We start from the raw sequence: 15,922 nt of genomic DNA on the forward strand, positions 1-15,922 counted from the left end.
GTCAGGATGGCCGAGCGGTCTAAGGCGCTGCGTTCAGGTCGCAGTCTCCCCTGGAGGCGTGGGTTCGAATCCCACTTCTGACATTGTTTTTGTAACGTAGATGCTTTTTTCTTTGTAACATTTTTATATTCAACAAGAAATGTATGTCAGAAAATGTTGTTCAGTGTTAAGACACTTTGAACCTAAAGGTACAGTTCAACCATTTTACTTATTTAAGATATTTTTTTCCTTACATTGAAAACAGTCTATGACTGTGAATGAGTCACTGCAATACACTCTATGGTCTGGTAAACTAACCACTGCACTGATTTTGCAACATGTATAAATGCAAAGAGAATAGTCAAGCATGGGGTTGTGGCAATCATTTATAAATACACTAGATGAAAAATAGGGGGCGCTGTGTTGAAGCCACCGTGCCTCCATCTTGGCACTCCCCCACAATTTGTAAAACATATTTTGGAAGCTATAGAAATGCTTTTATTAATGTCTACATTTGTTTTTGCCACATGTATTCTATTACAGACACCTAAATGCATACTTTACAATTATATTATGTGAGGTAAACATACAAATAAAAAATTAAGATATATATATTTTTTTTTTTTCAAGTATATATTTTTTATATTACTAATGTTACTATCCCCACTACAACAAAACAATACTTAAATACATGTAATTTTGTCCTTGAAACATTTAAAGCTGCAATAGGTCACTTTTTGGGTGACCCCACCAAATTCAGATAGAATATAATATAAGTTATAGATCTGTCATTGTCATTGAAATCAAGTCTAAGAAGCTGTAGATCTATTCTATGTGCTCTATTTCTATTCTTCCAATTCTTAACTTTCGTTTTTGCATCTTTAACTTTAGGTTTTGTTCACCAGCTTCAAACAGCTGAAAATATATTTCACAGCGGTTTCGATGGTACAATGACTCTACACTATACTCGCTTGTTTTGTCACAAACTTATATTAGGCAAACTATTAGAATTTTAGCAACCAGGATATGGCAGAGAGATTTCTGCATAGTGTACCTTTAAGTGAAATACTGTAGAATTCCATTCATTCCTATGGAGCACTGCTCCTACTGGGGAGTGCCAATATGACCGACCGGTGGCTTCAAAGCCTCTCAATAGACTATTGAAATGCAGCATCAGCAATCCAGGGTTTATATACTGTATATCATTGGTTGTGCCTGGGGCTGAGTTTGTGACAGACACCACATAGCCTGACAGTATAAAGGCAACTGAGGTAGGTGTTCTCTGGACAGACTCTCATTAAGTACCTGACAGATCTACACTCCAAAACCTAGAATTGAACAGCAAACTCTAAGTAACCTGCCTAGCCTACTTCTTTATTATTTGCAAGTCCAAATGTGTATCTGGTACATGTTGTTTTCTTATATATTCTGCATAGTTCTGCAATGCATAGTTTTTACTTTTTGTTTTTTGAAAATAGTGCTGTTAGAGTTTTGCTAATATTTTAAAACATACTTCAATTCATTGGTGACAGGTGTGGTTATGTCAAAATATTATGTCAGCACTGAGCTCAATGTCTGCAATTGCCCAAGCTGCAACATTCCAAACTTTACAAATTGTGAGTAGCCTGGTGGAACCAGCCTGATCACTGCAGTCAGCATTCTGCTACGTGAAAGGGAAATAGAATGTTGAACGCAGCAATGAGGGCTATTTAGGGGAATCTTTGGTCATTGTGAGGGCTGTTTTTAGAATTTTCGTAGTGTCAGGAAATGGATTGTGATTCTTCAGACTAAGAGTGTCTTCTCCCGAGTGGTGCAACAGTCTAAGGCACTGTATCTCAGTGCTAGAGGTGTCACTACAGACCCTGATTTGATCCCAGGCTGTATCACAACCCGGCTGTGATCGGGACTCCCATAGGGCGGTGCACAATTGGCTCAGCATCATCCGGGTTAGGGGAGGGTTTGGCTGGGGAAGGCCATCATTGTAAAGGAAGTATTTGTTCTTAACTGACTTGCCTATTTAAATAAAATTATCTGGGCTATTATGATGATTTGAAGCCATGCATACACATTTTACATTGCATGTACACATACATAGCTAGTTCAATTGATAAATGAAATTAAAAGTGATGGTAACTTTGCCCACAGTTTAGATTCTACCATCGGTGTGTATTCATGGATGCCAAGGGAAGCCAGGCTTCCCCCCCAAAAAACATAGAATGATTTATCCTTCGTCTCTCTGTTTTTCATACTTTTCCTTCAATTTTCAAGAGGCTGAATGTATCTCACCGGAGAAAGCATCAGAGCGAGCGAAACAAAGGCCATCTTTCTCAGTATGTGTAGCCCGGCTATCGGATGCTATCTTGACAAAAAGAGTATGACATTGTTGCCACCCGTAGCATTGCATGCAAGGGAAGCCAGCGAGCATTTGGCCTCCCCTGATTAAAAATAAATAAATAAATGATAACCAATCATCATTGAGCTAAACTGAGTGAGCTCAACTGTGATTGGCTCTGGCACACAAAAAAAAATGTCAAAGGAAGCCAGTTTGGATTTGGCTTCACATCAATCACATCACAAGCAAAACAGAATTTACATTAAAAAAAAGATTGCATCTCTTTGTATCTTTGACCTCCAGTGGCTAGCTAGCTAAAATTGTCAATTTCTTAAAATAGCAATGGATGGAAATAGGGATTTGGACTTGTGATTTTACTTAATTCTCCATACTGGACAATGATTATAACAGCGATTCTGATCCAACCATAAATTCATATATTGTCCCCCTGGCCTGAGGGGATTGAAGTTCAATATGTAGCTAGATGTAGTAGGCTAATGTTAACTAGCAGGCCTGGCGCATCGTTGCCCATGAAAGGAATTTAGGCTAGCAAGCAAGCATTTTAGCCAAATATATACATATTCCTCTAGGGAACTCCTACTGTGAAGTGTGTATGTGCAATAACTCAATTCGCCCTTGCACTCCTTCTAAACAATGCAATTTTTTGAAACTTTGGCAAAGGGCGGTCTACAAAACTTTGTGTACTCTGTTCGTAAGAGATTTTAGTTTTGGGAACAGAGAACTGCATTGAGATCGAATGTTTCATCGATGAGAAAATGAGCAGAAATCGACCAAAATCGATCTCGCTCCATCTTCTCCCACTGCCGGACACTGGGCTTCTTCTCATCAACATACAGTATTTGGTGGTGAGTGAAAATGCCAAATGGATGCTTTAGATTTATACATCTGGTGAACCGTCTAGCTCATTGTTCTACCTGTGCGTGTGCTGTAGACCGTCATATCATATTTAGCTTAGGGGAATGCCGCAGGTACTTCATGTTTTTCATGGAAGACCAGGTGTGTTGAATTTAGGCAATCACTGAACTGATCAATTAGCTGGTATGGTGCCTAGAACAAAATCCCGCTGGACCTGAGACACTCCAGGAACAGGGTTGCCTTCCCCTGGCCTACAGGAAGGGGCTAGTTAGGGGTTGTTTTTGAACAGGGACCCTTCTTCTACATGCAAGGCACTTCTGATTAGTGTTGTTACTGTAAGTATCATCATTTGGGAATTACCAGCTTTAATAAACTGTATCATGGTAATGCACCCACTGCTGCACCAACTGGTCCTCCAATAGCAGCTCCAATAGTAGCTCCACTTGCAGCAGCTGAACCTACAACAGCAAGATAACGCCCAGCTGTGTTTCTTTCAGCTTTCTCTCGAGCCTCTCTTTCATGTTTTTCTCTCAGCTCCTTTCTTGCTTTCTCTTTCCTTCAAATTTTTTCTTCAGTTTCTCCTCCTCTCTGTTTCTCTTCTCTTTGTTCTCGCCGAGGATTCTGTTCTTCTCCTCTTCAATCGCTCTCTCAGCCTCCTGGAACATCTCAGTGGTGTAGTAGCTTCCTCCATTCATCTTCACCATGTTGTTTATCTTCTCAAGCAGCTCAGTGACCTGGGAGAGATTCTTATCTTTGTTGTTGAAGACGTGATATCCCCCCTTGCATTGGTCAACTAAGCTTACTAGATTTGCGTTTCCAGACACAAATTCTTCAATTGTTACGTCCTCAAGAAGGTCTCCATGTGTGAAGAGAACAATGGTATATTTTGATGCTTCGGCACCGAAGAGTTTCTGAATCATTTGCACTGTTTTCTGCTCTTCTTTAGTGAATCTTCCCAGCTTGATCACAACCAGGAACACATGGGGACCAGGAGAAGAGAGGTTGATGCACATTGTGATATTTTCTATTGCTTCCTCCTGTGTAAACTTTGTGTCAAACAACCCTAGGGTGTCAATAACAGCCACACTTTGCCCACACACCATCTCTCTTTCCTTATCACAGTCGTTAGTCACAGAGTTGGAATGTGAATGTAATTTGAACACTTTCTTCCCCAGGATGGTGTTTCCTGCTGCACTCTTCCCAGCTCCAGTCTTCCCTACCAGCACAATCCGGTTCTCTCTTGGATAACAAGGAAAAGTTGTTACTGTATACTGTTTGGGAGGCCCATGAACAGGGTGGAATTAAAACACCACAAGTCAGTTGTATTCAGCAACCAATCAACACTGCAGAGGACATAGCTTACATGTAAATGCTTCATCACATTTATTTATTTTCAAAGACACAACTAGGCATATCAGACTTATGGTTGTTGCACCGACAAAACTGGGAAGTGGAGAAATATAAGAAGTATGGAGATTAACAGTAGTGTTCTGACAAGCACACATATTACGCTGTAATTTAGCCCATTCCTTGACTGGATTGATAATTGTGGTAACCCGTAACAAAAATCGAATAAAAAAAGGTAGAACAGTCATTATTGTACAGTGAAATGAAGACTAAGTAATCACCAGTCATGTTTAGGTTTTGGAATACTGTCAAGCTATTACCAGGTCTAGTGTTCCCAACCAGAGCAATCCGGGTCTCTGTTGGATAAGAGGGAAATGTTGTTACTGTAGAGAGAAGTGTGATGTTGATGTTCTTTCTGTTTGGGCATCGTATAGAACAGCTACTAATGCTACATTTTCAGTCTCACATTGCTTCTTAGACTTACATTATTGGTCTAAAAAATACAAACTCTAAGCAAATTAACAATGACACTATCTACAGGTAACTGCCTAAATAAAGGAAACACCATTGACAGAGCTGTCATTGTCCATTCCTTGCCTACCCACTAAGTTTCCACATTAGGCAAATATGGCAGCAGTGTCTTACTGCCTTGGGTAGAGCACCAGTTGAAAAAGTCTAATATAATCGATATTGTGTGGGACACATAGAGAGAAAATGTCAACAAAAAAAAACTAAACGAGAGAGAAGCAAGGAAAAGGCATCTGAAAGAATGTTGGGGAGAGAACCAACTTCCATGTAAGTTCTCTGACTTTCTTGGAAACTGGATACAGACATCATTGTCCTCCTTGCTTGTCTGCTCTTCTATCTTACCAAGGATAATCCAACCATAAAGCCGTGGGTTCGCTTTTAGTATGGGGAAAAACTACCAGATTTGAATCAACACCATCTACGAGAAGCTTGGAATGCGCTAGAATTTGGCTTTGTCAGGCTTCCATTCATTTACAGGTTACAATACAACCTCACAGTTTCATGGGAAGAGAAAAAGTCATTTCCAGAGGGGCAATTCCACGTTAACAGAACTACGCTTTGACTCAGTTTTTTTCACTTAGAAAATGTATGCCAAATAAAAACCATTGAAATCAAATTTTAACAAACCACATAACTCGCTGAACAAGGGCTACTTTAAACAATTTCCACTGAAAAATGTACAAAAACATGTTTAGTGGAAGAACTATGCAGATAGAAACTTTGGTAACGGAATTACCTCAAAATCTGCCTCAGGTTTTTATGCCAACATTTTCTAAATACTTAAATATCTGCTCCGGATTATGTTTCAAAAATGTCTGCAGAAAGAATATGGTGTCAGCTATGACATGACACTATGAGTTTGAAAAAAAATCTATTTGGGTTGTTAAACTTCAGTAAGTGAAGTTGATTTACACCCAGTAACAGAATTACATAATTGGTCCCTGATCTGTACTACACAGAAATGCATAATTATGGACATGAATGTCATTCTCATGTTTCACAAGTTTGGACATCACAGCACAACACAGGAGAGTAAAGTAGGCCATAGTAAAGTAAAGTAAATTACAGTGCAGTACAGAAGAGCCGAGTAGGGCAGAGTACAGTACAGTGCAGTAGAGTACAATTCTATCGTTCCGTACAATATGCTGTACTCTACATTTTACTGTACTGTATTGGCCTACTGCATTGTACTGCTGTATTGTACTCTACTCACTGTACTGTGCTTCTTTATTTTTACTACTTTCTACATTGTAGAATAATAGTGAAGACATCAAAACAATGAAATAACATATTTGGAATCAAATGATAGTCCCACCAAGCGCAAACCAGCCTTGGGCTGCAATTTCTGAGGCTGGTAACTCTAATGAACTTATCCTCTGCAGCAGAGGTAACTCTGGGTCTTCCATTCCTGTGGCGGTCCTCATGAGAGCCAGTTTCATCATAGCGCTTGATGGCTTTTGCGACTGCACTTGAAGAAACTTTCAAAGTTCTTGAAATTTTCCGGATTGACTGACCGTCATGTCTTAAAGTAATGGCGGACTTTCGTTTCTGTTTGCTTATTTGAGCTGTTCTTGACATAATATGGACTTGGTCTTTTACCAAATAGGGCTATCTTCTGTATACCACACCTACCTTGTCACAACACAACTTGACTCAAACGCATTAAGAAGGAAAGAAATTGCACAAATTAACTTTTAACAATGCACACTTGTTAATTTAAATGCATTCCAGGTGACTACCTCATGAAGCTGGTTGAGAGAATGCCAAGAGTATGCAAAGCTGTCATCAAGGCAAAGGGTGCTTACTTATAAGAATCTCAAATATAAAATATATTTTGATTTGTTTAACATGTTTTTGGTAACTACATTATTCCATGTGTTATTTCATAGTTTTGATGTCTTCACTATTACTCCACAATGTAGAAAATAGTAAAAAATTAAGAAAAACGCTTGAATGAGTAGGTGTGTCCAAACTTTTTTACTGGTACTGTTTGTATTCATTAGTTACTCTCATTACAATAAACGTATTACATAGAGCGTATAAAAAAATTGCATATGCAGTCTTTCCAAAAGTTTCACAGATATTAAACTTTGTCATCCTTTTTGAATGTCAATTTGGAAAGAACACCCATTTGTAATATCAACACATGCAACAAGAATTTTGTTCAGGCTTGTGTCTTATAATAGTAACGTTATAGACGTCCTTACCTTTGCCTGCCTGTTGAGTTGGGTATCTGGAGTCATATGTCTACAAGTGGAGATGTACAGTAGCTGAAGTTTTATAGCAATGTGGGGCTTATTCTTAGTTGTAGGGTACTTGGGGGTAACTAGCCCCCTGGGGTACTTTCCCCACCCCCTGTAATTCAAATAAAGACCACAAAATATCACCAAATTATTTTCCCTGCTCTTGCTCAACAAAAAAATGTCCTCTGTGTCATCACACATTTTGGAGATATTTCAACAAAATAGTTTAGTGGTAAATTGATGAATAATAAATAGGACAGACTATTTTTTACTCTCTACGTGCTTCAGCACTCGGCGGTCCCCTTCTGTGAGCTTGTGTGGTGTACCACTTCGTGGTTGAGCTGTTGTTGCTCCTAAACGTTTCCACTTCACAATAACAACACTTACAGTGGAACGGGGCAGCATTAGCAGGGCAGAAATTTGACGAAAGTGAAAATCACTGAGCACTTCAGTAAGGCCATTCTAATGCCAATGTTTGTCTATGGAGATTGCATGGCTGTGTGTTCGATTTTATACACCTGTCAGCAACGGGTCTGGCTGAAATAGCCGAATACACTAATTTGAAGGGGTGTCCGCATACTGTTGTGTATATATAGTGTATCTGGGACCAAGGATTGAACTAAGGCAATATTCAGAATAGAGTTTCTGACAACAAACTGATCACACCTCCAAATTTTGTTTACGCCTATAACCAAGTTGATACTCTGGACGGACTGATGTTCCTCTGTCCATCTTGTGCTGAAATAGGCCTATATTGCTTCATGTCATGTGAATACCTTTTAGGCCAATTGCAGATTAGGGTCATATGTTGGTGGTTACTTGAAAATGTCTAGCATTCTACAGACAGGTAAAAACTACTATAACAGACACTACAAGTTTGAACTGTGATTTATTGGTGAAGCTTATTCCTAGGCACAATGATGCAAAATAGCGCAACCTGCAGGTGAAACACTTGAGCTACACAGTACAACAGAGATGAACAGCTCACTCTAGAACATGTTGATTCTCTGAGTCACCGACCCCATCATTTATTGTAGTGTACCACCACCTGCTGGTGAAAGTTGACACTTGTCTGATTGTGCATTATAATGTACTTTTAGTTACGACAAGACTTTAGTCTAAAATATCTATAATTAGAAAATGTACAGTACCAGTCAAAAGTTTGGACACACCTACTCATTCCAAGATCTTTCTTTATTTTTACTATTTGCTACATTGTAGATAAATAATAAAGACATCAAAACTATGAAATAACACACATGGAATCATGTAATAACCAAAAAGTGTTAAACAAATCAAAATATATTTTAGATTTTAGATTCTTCAAAGTACCAACCCTTTGCCTTGATGACTGCTTTGCACACTCTTGGCATTCTCACAACCAGCTTCAGCTGGAATGCTTTTCCAACAGTCTAGAAGGAGTTCCCACATATGCTGAGCACTTGTTGGCTGCTTTTCCTTCACTCTGCGGTCCAACTCATCCCAAACCATCTCACAAGTGGGTTGAGGTCAAATAGCCCTTACACAGCCTGGAGGTGTGTTGGGTCATTGTCTGTTGAAAAACAAATGCGTGTTAAGTGTGCCTTGGATTCTTAATAAATCACTGACAGTGTCACCAGAAAAGCACCCCCACATATTTTTTTTATTTTTTTTATTTCACCTTTATTTGACCTCTATGGGCTGCGTCCCACCTACTCAACAGCCAGTGTAATCCCGTGGCGCGATATTAAAATACCTTAGAAATGCTATTACTTCAATTTCTCAAACATATGACTATTTTACATCATTTTAAAGACAAGACTCTCGTTAATCTAACCACACTGTCCGATTTCAAAAAGGCTTTACAACGAAAGCAAAACATTAGATTATGTCAGCAGAGTACCCAGCCAGAAATAATCAGACACCCATTTTTCAAGCTAGCATATAATGTCACAAAAAACAAAACCACAGCTAAATGCAGCACTAACCTTTGATGATCTTCATCAGATGACACCCCTAGGACATTATGTTAAACAATACATGCATGTTTTGTTCAATCAAGTTCATATTTCTATCAAAAAACAGCTTTTTACATTAGCATGTGACTAGCATTCCCACCGAACACTTCCGGTGAATTTACTAAATTACTCACAATAAACGTTCACAAAAAACATAACAAATATTTTAAGAATTATAGATACAGAACTCCTTTATGCAATCGCTATGTCCGATTTTAAAATAGCTTTTCGGTGAAAGCACATTTTGCAATATTCTGAGTAGATAGCCCGGCCATCACAGGCTAGCTATTTTGACACCCACCAAGTGTGTCACTCACCAAACTAAGATTTACTATAAGAAAAATTGGATTACCTTTGCTGTTCTTCGTCAGAATGCATTCCCAGGACTTCTACTTCAATAACAAATGTTGGTTTGGTTCCAAATAATCCATAGTTATATCCAAATAGCGGCGTTTTGTTCGTGCGTTCAAGACACTATCCGAAGGGTAAAGAAGGGTGACGCGCCCGACGCGTTTCGTGACAAAAAATGACAAAATATTCCATTACCGTACTTCGAAGCATGTCAAACGCTGTTTAAAATCAATTTTTATGCGATTTTTCTCGTAAAAAAGCGATAATATTCCGACCGGGAAACCCTGTTTCCGTTCAAAGACTAAAAAATAAAAACATGGTGTCGGCTCGTGCACGCGCCTCAGTCTCATTGTTCTCAGATCGACCACTATCCAAATGCGCTACTGTTTTTCAGCCATGGCCTGCAAAGTCACCATTCATCGTTCTGGCGCCTTCTGAGAGCCTATGGGAGCGTTAGAAAATGTCACGTTATGCCAGAGATCCCCTGTTTTGGTTAGAGATGATCAAGAAGGCCAAGAAAGTCAGAGAGAGCGCTTCCTGTTTGGAATCTTCTCAGGTTTTGGCCTGCCAAATGAGTTCTGTTATACTCACAGACACCATTCAAACAGTTTTAGAAACTTTAGGGTGTTTTCTATCCAAATCAAACAATTATATGCATATTGTAGTTACTGGGCAGGAGTAGTAACCAGATTAAATCGGGTACGTTCTTTATCCGGCCGTGCAAATACTGCCCCCTATCCCCAACAGGTTAACCAGGTAGGCCAGTTGAGAACAAGATCTCATTGACTACTGCGACCTGCCCGAGATAAAGCAAAGCAGTGCGACAAAACAACAACACAGAGTTACACATGAGATAAACAAGCGATTTGACACACTGAACTCTGTCTGAGAAGTAGTTGGTGAACCAGGGGAGGCAGTCTTTTGAGAAACCAAGGCTGTTGAGTCTGCCGATAAGAATGTGGTGATTGACAGAGTCGAAAGCCTTGGCCAGGTCGATGAATACGGCTGCACAGTATTGTCTTTTATCGATGGCAGTTATGATATCGTTTAGGACCTTGAGCGTGGCTGAGGTGCACCCATGACCAACTCGGAAACTAGATTGCATAGCGGAGAAGGTACGGTGGGATTCGAAATGGTCGGTGATCTGTTTGTTGACTTGGCTTTCGAAGACCTTAGAACGGCAGGGTAGGATAGATATAGGTCTGTAACAGTTTGGGTCTAGAGTGTCACCCCCTTTGAAGAGGGGGATGACTGCGGCAGCTTTCCAATTTCTGGGGATCTCAGACGATACGAAAGAGAGTTTGAACAGGCTAGTAATAGAGCTTGCAACAATTGCGGCGGATCATTTTAGAAAGAGGGGGTCCAGATTGTCTAGCCCAGCTGATTTGTAGGGGTCCAGATTTTGCAACGCTTTCAGAACATCAGGTATCTGGATTTGGGTGAAGGAAAAATGGGGGAGGTTTGGGCAAGTTTCTGTGGGGGGTGCAGGGCTGTTGACCGGGGTAGGGGTAATCAGGTGGAAAGTATGGCCAGCCCTAGAAAAATGCTTATTGAAATTCTCAATTATCGTGGATTTATCGGTGGTGACAGTGTTTCTTAGCCTCAGTGCAGTGGGCAGCTGGGAGGAGGTGCTCTTATTCTCCATGGACTTTACACTGTCCCAGAACTTTTTGGAGTTTGTGCTACAGGATGCACATTTCTGTTTGAAAAAGCTAGCCTTTGTTTTCCTAACTGCCTATGTATATTGGTTCCTAACTTCTCTGAAAAGGTGCATATTGTGGGGGCTATTCGATGCTAATGCAGTACGCCACAGGATGTTTTTGTACTGGTCAAGGGCAGTCAGGTCTGGAGTGAACCAAGGGCTATATCTGTTCCTGGTTCCATTTTTTTTGAATGGGGCATGCTTATTTTGGACGGTGAGGAAAGCACTTTTAAAGAAACCAGGCGTCCTCTACTGACGGAATGAGGTCAATATCCTTTCAGGATACCCGGGCCAGGTCATTTAGAAAGGCCTGCTCGCTGAAGTGTATTAGGAAGCGTTTGACAGTGATGAGGGGTGGTCGTTTGACCGCAGACCCATTACGGACGCAGGCAATGAAGCAGTGATCACTGAGATCCTGGTTGAAGACAGCAGAGGTGTATTTAGAGGGCAGGTTGGTCAGGATGAAATCTATGAGGGTGCCCGTGTTTACAGATTTGGGGTTGTATCTGGTAGGTTCATTGATCATTTGTGTGAGATTGAGGGCATCTAGCTTAGATTGTAGGCGGCCGGAGTGTTAAGCATGTCCCAGTTTAGGTCACCTAACAGCATGAACTCTGAAGATAGATGGGGTGCAATCAATTCACATATGGTGTCCAGGGCAAAGCTGGGGGCAGAAGGTGGTCTATAACAAGCGGCAATGGTGAGAGACTTGTTTCTTGAAAGGTAGATTTTTAGAAGTAGAAGCTCGAGTTCTTTGGGCACAGACCTGGATAGTATGACAGAGCTCTGCAGGTTGTCTCTGCCGTAGATTGCAACTCCGCCCCCTTTGGCAGTTCTATCTTGTCGGAAAATGTTATAGTTAGGGATGGAGATTCGGGATTTTTGGTGGCCTTCCTAAGCCAGGATTCAGACATGGCTAGGACATTCGGGTTGGCAGAGTGTGCTAAAGCAGTGAGTAAAACAAACTTAGGGAGGAGGCTTCTAATGTTAACATGCATGAAACCAAGGCTTTTACGGTTACAGAAGTCAACAAATGAGAGTGCCTGGGGAATGGGAGTGGGAGCTAGGCACTGCAGGGCCTTGATTAACCTCTACATCACCAGAGGAACAGAGGAGGAGTAGGATAAGGGTACGGCTAAAGGCTATAAGAACTGTTCGTCTAGTGCTTTCGGAGCAGAGAGTAAAAGGAACAGGTTTTTGGGCGTGGAATAATATATTCAAGGCATAATGTACAGACAAGGGTATGGTAGGATGTGAATACAGTGGAGGTAAACCTAGGCATTGAGTGACGATGAGAGAGGTTTTGTCTCTAGAGACATCAATTAGACAAGGTGAGGTCACTGCATGTGTGGGAGGTGAAACAAACGGGCTAGCTAAGGCATATTGAGCAGGGCTGGAGTCTCTACAGTGAAATAAGACAATAAACACTAACCAAAACAGCAATGGAAAAGACATATTAACATTAGAGAGAGGCATGCGTAGCCAAGTGATCATAGGGACCAGTGGGATGCAAGGCGAGCTGGAGACACGGCGATTCAGACAGCTAGCGGGCCGGGGATAGCAGGCTAGCAGATGGGCCTTAGGGGGGATGTCATGACGGAAGAAGTCTGTTGTAGCCCCCTCGGACGGATTACGTCGGCAGACCAGTCGTGTTGGGTTGGGTTGGCAGGGCTCTGTGTAGGCAGTAAAAGGGTCCAGGCCAATTGGCAAAATAGGTATTGTAGCCCAAGAGAATGGCTCATGGTTCTCTTCAGCTATCAGTCCGATATGCTCTAGACAGCTAGCAGGCTAGTGGATGGGCCTTCAGGGGACGTTGCGACGGAGGAACCTGTTGAAACCCCTCAGGCGGATTACGTCGGTACACCAGTCGAGGTGGAATCGGCGGGGCTCCGTGTCGGCAGTAAAAGGGGTCCAGGCCAATTGGCAAAATAGGTATTGTAGCCCAAGGAGTGGCCATCCTCTTCAGCTAGCCGGGAGATGGGCCTAGCACGAGGCTAGTTCCAGGCTCACTGGTGCTTGCTTCAGGATCGAGATGTTAGCTAGGGGGTAGCCACTCGGATAGCAGCTAGCTAGCTGCGATGATCCAGGTGAAAATGTTCAGAGCTTGCGGTAGGTAACCAGAGATGTGGAGAAAGAGCAGTCCGGTATGCTATGGGATGAAACGCGCTGTGTAGACGGGCAGGAGTTGACCAGGCTAAGGTAAGCTGATGACCGCTAGCAGTGGCTAACTGACTATTAGCTAGTAGCTAGTTAGCTGGCTAGCTTCTGTTGGGGGTTCCGGTTATAAGGTATAGAAAATAGCAGATCCATACCACATTGGGTGAGGTGGGTTGCAGGAGAGTATGTTGAAACTGAGGTTAAAAATATATATGATATATACACTGCTCAAAAAAATAAAGGGAACACTTAAACAACACAATGTAACTCCAAGTCAATCACACTTCTGTGAAATCAAACTATCCACTTAGGAAGCAACACTGATTGACAATACATTTCACATGCTGTTGTGCAAATGGAATAGACAACAGGTGGAAATTATAGGCAATTAGCAAGACACCCCCAATAAAGGAGTGGTTCTGCAGGTGGGGACCACAGACCACTTCTCAGTTCCTATGCTTCCTAGCTGATGTTTTGGTCACTTTTGAATGCTGGCGGTGCTTTCACTCTAGTGGTAGCATGAGACGGAGTCTACAACCCACACAAGTGGCTCAGGTAGTGCAGCTCATCCAGGATGGCACATCAATGCGAGCTGTGGCAAGATGGTTTGCTGTGTCTGTCAGCGTAGTGTCCAGAGCATGGAGGCGCTACCAGGAGACAGGCCAGTACATCAGGAGATGTGGAGGAGGCCGTAGGAGGGCAACAACCCAGCAGCAGGACCGCTACCTCCGCCTTTGTGCAAGGAGGAGCAGGAGGAGCACTGCCAGAGCCATGCAAAATGACCTCCAGCAGGCCACAAATGTGCATGTGTCTGCTCAAACGGTCAGAAACAGACTCCATGAGGGTGGTATGAGGGCCCGACGTCCACAGGTGGGGGTTGTGCTTGCAGCCCAACACCGTGCAGGACGTTTGGCATTTGCCAGAGAACACCAAGATTGGCAAATTCGCCACTGGCGCCCTGTGCTCTTCACAGATGAAAGCAGGTTCACACTGAGCACGTGAAAGACGTGACAGAGTCTGGAGACGCCATGGAGAACGTTCTGCTGCCTGCAACATCCTCCAGCATGACCGGTTTGGCGGTGGGTCAGTCATGGTGTGGGGTGGCATTTCTTTGGGGGGCCGCACAGCCCTCCATGTGCTCGCCAGAGGTAGCCTGACTGTCATTAGGTACCGAGATGAGATCCTCAGACCCCTTGTGAGACCATATGCTGGTGCGGTTGGCCCTGGGTTCCTCCTAATGCACGACAATGCTAGACATCATGTGGCTGGAGTGTGTCAGCAGTTCCTGCAAGAGGAAGGCATTGATGCTATGGACTGGCCCGCCCGTTCCCCAGACCTGAATCCAATTGAGCACATCTGGGACATCATGTCTCGCTCCATCCGCCAACGCCACGTTGCACCACAGACTGTCCAGGAGTTGGCGGATGCTTTAGTCCAGGTCTGGGAGGAGATCCCTCAGGAGACCATCCGCACCTCATCAGGAGCATGCCCAGGCATTGTAGGGAGGTCATACAGGCACGTGGAGGCCACACACACTACTGAGCCTCATTTTGACTTGTTTTAAGGACATTACATCAAAGTTGGATCAGCCTGTAGTGTGGTTTTCCACTTTAATTTTGAGTGTGACTCCAAATCCAGACCTCCATGGGTTGATCAATTGGATTTCCATTGATAATTTTTGTGTGATTGTGTTGTCAGCACATTCAACTATGTAAAGGAAAAAGTATTTAATAAGATTATTTCATTTATTCAGATCTAGGATGTGTTATTTTAGTGTTCCCTTTATTTTTTGGAGCAGTGTATATATGTACAGTATATATTTGTGACATACATGTAGAATTAAGCATAATGATTATGGCTGTAGATTGCAAGAAAAAACTGTTTCAGGTGTTTGAAAAATGCTAAATTGACATTTGTTTGGTAAAAACACTAGGATAAATACATGTAGGTAGTCTATTCTCGCTCTTTTTTTATTATTATTGAACTGCTGTACGGTTTTCAGGTGTTTTATCATCAGTTGAATGTGTTTGATGTATGTGTCATGACTCATAATGGAAGATTGAGTGAGGGGAAAGTATTTGGAAACTTCTTAATGATTTCGTTTTTAAAAAGAACAAAGCACAATTAAGTCATACAATCAAAATCTCGACACACAATGGACAAAGCTCCTAAAGAGGGGGGGGGGTGTGTGTGTGTGTGTGTGTGTGTGTGTGTGTGTGTGTGTGTGTCTGTGCTCATGGTCATTTGCATACATGGACCTGTGTCAAGATTTTGATTGACTTAATTTGCGCTGTTTTTTTTTTCCATCATTGCCTGAGACTCGCATTAGCTTCTCAATATTTGCCCCCCTCCAGAATACCCCCCAGCCGTACTCGCATACTTTGTGGTCCCTCAGATTATGGGGGTGCAT

At 42.1% G+C, this 15,922-nt stretch overlaps 1 non-coding gene and 1 pseudogene across 1 annotated transcript; one reads left to right on the top strand and one right to left on the bottom strand.

The window, feature by feature from the left end:
- On the top strand, window positions 1-83 carry trnal-cag (transfer RNA leucine (anticodon CAG)). Its single transcript has one exon. It is a non-coding gene; the product is annotated as a tRNA-Leu (tRNA).
- Window positions 84-3,565: 3,482 nt separating this feature from the next.
- On the bottom strand, window positions 3,566-15,922 carry LOC106602168 (GTPase IMAP family member 9-like; annotated as a pseudogene).

This window comes from Salmo salar, chromosome 04 (assembly GCF_965601325.2).
Source record: "Salmo salar chromosome 04, fSalSal1, whole genome shotgun sequence".
Lineage (NCBI taxonomy): Eukaryota > Metazoa > Chordata > Actinopteri > Salmoniformes > Salmonidae > Salmo > Salmo salar.